We start from the raw sequence: 4,634 nt of genomic DNA, 5'->3' as shown, positions 1-4,634 counted from the left end.
GGACAACAAAGGTCCACTGTCAGAGTGGAAAGAGGCGTGTAAGTCCCTGGCCCAGCAGCAAAGCCATCAGGAGGGGCTTGTCCAGAGCCTGGCTTAACAGAATGTGGCTGCCAGGCGCACTCCTCAATGACCAGCCCAGAAGGACTGGGAGCAACATAGTCAGACAGTTGAGGAGAGGGCTCAGTCATGCTTTTATTAAACATAGTTTAATAAGTTTGTTTATAGGTGACCCCCCTGCAATTCTCATTAATGCTTGATGCCGTTCAAATGTGTATTTTCTAATGCCGTTCAAATGTGTTCTAATGCCGTTCAAATGTGTTCAAATGTGTATTTTCTAATTAAGGTAAAAAAATGATTCTCAAATACATCAAAGTTCCAATGTTTGCTTTCTGGGGGATGAGAAAGCAGAGTAGCTCCCAGCTGGGCTTAAATGTCTCCTAAAGGAGACCTGGCAGCAGCAGAGGCCCGGGAGGAACCCCAGGTTTCCTTGCTCACCCTTTTCCCCCAGTCAATGTCAGGGAAGTCCTCGTATTTCCTCTGGAGACATGGAGGGGAACCATAGCATGCTGCTGCTTCCAGAGGGGCTTGGAGGTGGGGGAGAGTGTGGGACACAAAGATGGGGTTCACCATGAGGTAATTGAGGTAATTTAAGACAAATGCAAGTTTGCTTTTACTGGAGAAGGAAAACCTTTATGCCTCTTGAGGTCCCTTGGTGGAACATAGCAAATATTGAATTAATGAGCAAACAAAAGAAGGTCAGGCTGGAAACAAAATCAAGCTCCAAGCAGAGTAGATACACATGTAGAGGGTACCTTCCTCCCCTGGGCAGCCTCATTGTGCGGGCAGACGCTCACTGTCCTACCAGCTGGCCTTACATTCATTCTCTTGTGTGTTCATTCAGTGAGCACCTAGGTGGGCCAGGGCCTGCTCAGGACCCTGGGAACACAGTGGTGCGCAGGACAGGCAGGCTGCTGCCCTTAGGGAACTCACAGTCTAGAGCAGGAGGAGATTCTAAAGAAGTAGGCATGGAAATAAATATAAAATTACCGGTGTTAAGTATCATGAAGGAAAAGAACCAGGTCCCTTCCCTGGTCTTCAAAACACCCCTGCTACCTTCTGACCAGGGAGATCACTGTTGTTCTTAGTGCTTGATGTATTCACCCCCATCCCCAGGCCTTTATTTAAGCTGGTTCCCTTATAATCTAGTAACCCTCCACCCCCTAATACTCCTTCTAAGGAAGGCCACAGAATACTCAGGGCTGCCACTTTCCCCTTCTCTGTCCCATCTTCCCAGACAGCTTGAGTGGGCAGGGAACTTTTAAGGTTTGCCTCTGTGTTAGTTCCCATAAGGACTCAGTGGTTAACACAGAGATACAATTCCTCTCTTCAAAAAAATATACACTCTCATCTTTGCTCTAGGCACTGTTCAGTGTTTACCCGCCCCTGCTTTGGGCTGGTCTCTGTTGATTTTATGCATTAGAGTCCCAGCAAGTCTGTAGGTTCCTAGAAGTTCCTTGGTCTCCCCTGCAGCACATCTGAGCATAGGGCCAGACACAGAGTTGGGGGTCCTACTAGACTTGCTTCTATCTGCCCTAGTGGACAAATTACCTTGCTCTAAACTGCAGTGACTCTGTCACTAGTCTGTAAACTTCTAGAGGGCCTAAACCATGTGTGGCAGAGATGGCTGACTCCCTACCAAAATCCATTCTCCTCTGGCCATGGCAAAGAGCTGTAGATGGAAAGTCTATCCAGGAACTGCATTTTCCAGCCAGCCTCTATTCTTGCACCCTCATCCCTGTGCATCTCAGCATGGGTGTGAGACCAGATTTTAACAATAGAATATGAACAAAGGTGATACACATGCTGCTTCCAGGCGAAGTTCTTTCCCTTTTATCAGCTGGCTGATGACCACAAGGCCCTAGGAGATGGCAGAGTCACAGGATGGAAAGATCCTGGGTCCCGGAATCACTGAGTGGAGAACAGCTGTCCACCCACCTGGGACCTTGGCTTTAAACTGGTTTATAAGCAAGAAACAAACCACCATTTATTTGTGTTTGAGTCTTTATACATATTGAGGTGTTTTTGTTATAGTAGTACAAATAGACCTTAACTAAAATGCCATTTCTCATTCCTCACCTGGCCTGGAATATAGGGAACACTAAACAAAACCGTGACAAATGAATAAATGAATGCATGGTTAGTAGCTACTTCTTGGCTTACATTAATAGCCTCCAGAAGGAGGGATTACTGTCCTATGATATTAAGAGTAGAAAAGTGAGCAGAAGTAACGTGACTAGTCTTGGATTAGATTTTAAAGTTTGTGGTGGCTGGGGTGCGACAAGGGAGGATAGTTCTAGAAACAGATCCCAGGAGCTCGTTCTCCCTGATCTGGGCACCAGGGTGAGCCCTGTGCTTCTGGCCCCTGCCAGGATACACTTTCTCTGAAAATGGCTCATCTCCCTCTGCCTGTTGCTTGTGAGGGAATTGTGCCTTAGCCAGAGCAGGTCTCTGAAATCATCATGCTTTGCTGGTTTTGTTTTTAAACTTAATTACATATAAACATATATAGAAAAGCAGAGCAAATGATGTAGTGAGCACTCATATGCCTATCCCTAGATTAAGCTACTGTATATATCTTGCAGTATTTGCTTCATCTTTTTTTTCCTAAAGTATTTAAAAATAAATGACAGGTATTTTACCCCTATTTCAACACGCACTTCTAAAAAAATAAGATACTCCTGGCCAGGGGTATCCTGTAATCCCAGCACTTTGGAAGGCTGAGGCGAGTGGATTATTTGAGGTCAGGAGTTCAAGACCAGCCTGGCCAACATGGTGAAACCCCAGCTCTACTAAATATACAAAAATTAGTTGGGTGTGGTGGTGCATGCCTGTAATCTCAGCTACTTGGGAGGATGAGGCACAAGAATTGCTTGATCCCAGGAGGTGGAGGCTGCAGTGAGCTGAGATTGTACCACTGCACTCCAGCCTGCGCAACAAAGTGAGATTCCATCTCAAAAAAAAAAAAAATACAAAACAAAACAAAAAAACTCCTGTATAATCATAATGCCATGATTATACCTAACAAAGTTAACAGTTTCCTGACACCATCTAATACCTTGCCTGTGTTCAAATTTACCCAAACGTACCTTATAGAAAAGGTTCTTCGGACTGGTGTCCACCAGGGACCAAGCTTTGCATTTGGTTGTTGCCCATGCCCATCGGAGGAGCCCAGCAGTCAGGGTCAGTGACTCCTCTAGTCCTGGGGGGTGAAGATGTTTGGATGTGGCTGCAGTACTAAGAGGATAATTATTCATTACTGAGAACAAGCACAAGCACATCATCATATCATTCAGGAATCCATCCCTGGTAATTTATGGCCCCCGTAGTTGAGCACTTATGTCTCTAAGTGCTTTACATCGTTTATTAGATACACCCGGGAGCCCCAGCAAGAGCAAGTCAGCATGACCAGGGTTACATGCGGCAAAGTAAGAGACACTGAATGGCCCACGCAAGGTCACCAAGCTTGTCTGGGCCTGAGTGTGGGCAGTGGCCTCTATACCCAGGGCCTGGCCCCAAGAAGCCAAAGCCCAGCCTGAGAGGGGCTTGGGCACCACCAGGCCCTGGCCAAGCATTTCCAGGCTTAGGATTGGATTTGACCTCCTTCCCTGTAGGGGAAGAAGGACATCAGCTGAAGACGCCTGGGGACAAATATAGTTTCCCATCAGGTCCTGGGCAGGACACCAAAAACCCTAAGTCAGGTCACATTTTAAATGCACGAAGGAAGTTATGCTCAAAGTCCAGCTGAATCCTTCCCCAAGGTAAAAGATCCTTCTGTTATGTGACTAATTTATCCCTAAAGTATCAGATTTTTGTGAACTGGGTTTTCTGAAACTAAGCAAAAAAACACAGGAGTTAAAAGCATGGACCTTGGAATCGAACCCCCTGGATTCCAGACTCTGCCTCTCCACAGGTGACTCACGTGCTTAATCCTCAGTTTCCCCATTTATAAAATGGGGATTATAACTCTATCTTAAAGAGAGATTATGAGGGCCATATAAGATAATGCTTACCTTAGTGGCTGGCATATAACTAACAATGTTGGCTAGCTGTTATCATTACCAATTGTTACTTTATTAACCAGACAACCGGCCAAAATTGTACAGGAGTTAGCTCAGGTCCAAGGACTCCTAGAGGTCACTCAGACTATACTAAAACCTGGAAGAAGTCCTCCTAGCACGATGGCCACAAGCTTGGGTTCCTGGTGGGATGGGGATGTCAGAACAGGAGAGGGGAGCTTAGGCTGGGGAGGATGTCTGGGGCTGGTCTAGGCATCATCCATCACCAAGAAGAATCTCAAACGTAGATCTTGTCCAAAGTTCAGCCAGGACGGAGACTTTGTCATGCTATTTAATCTCCTTGTAGTGTTAGTTTCCTTGTCTGTCAGATGAGGATAATAAAGTCCACCTCCCGGTGTGGTGATGACAGAATGGAATTTAGTGTAGAAGTTCTTTGCCCAGGGATTGGCATTAAGTACTCTGAGGTAGCTGCTCTAGGTGCTGACCTGAATCTTAACTCTCCCTGAGGGGTGGCTCCAGAGATGGTGGCTGCCACCAGGAGCAGTGACACTGTAGTGT

General features: G+C 46.2%; 1 long non-coding RNA gene across 1 annotated transcript; it reads right to left on the bottom strand.

The window, feature by feature from the left end:
• Positions 1–796: 796 nt before the first annotated feature.
• LOC129036486 (uncharacterized) lies at positions 797–4,390 on the bottom strand. The gene is made up of 3 exons (XR_008502575.1): positions 4,071–4,390; positions 3,147–3,294; positions 797–1,011 (listed from the first exon to the last, which is right to left on the bottom strand). It is a non-coding gene; the product is annotated as an uncharacterized LOC129036486 (long non-coding RNA).
• Between the last annotated feature and the right edge of the window lie 244 nt (positions 4,391–4,634).

This window comes from Pongo pygmaeus, chromosome 4 (genome assembly GCF_028885625.2).
Source record: "Pongo pygmaeus isolate AG05252 chromosome 4, NHGRI_mPonPyg2-v2.0_pri, whole genome shotgun sequence".
Classification (NCBI taxonomy): Eukaryota; Metazoa; Chordata; class Mammalia; order Primates; family Hominidae; genus Pongo; species Pongo pygmaeus.
This window is presented reverse-complemented; position numbering and strand designations above follow the sequence as displayed.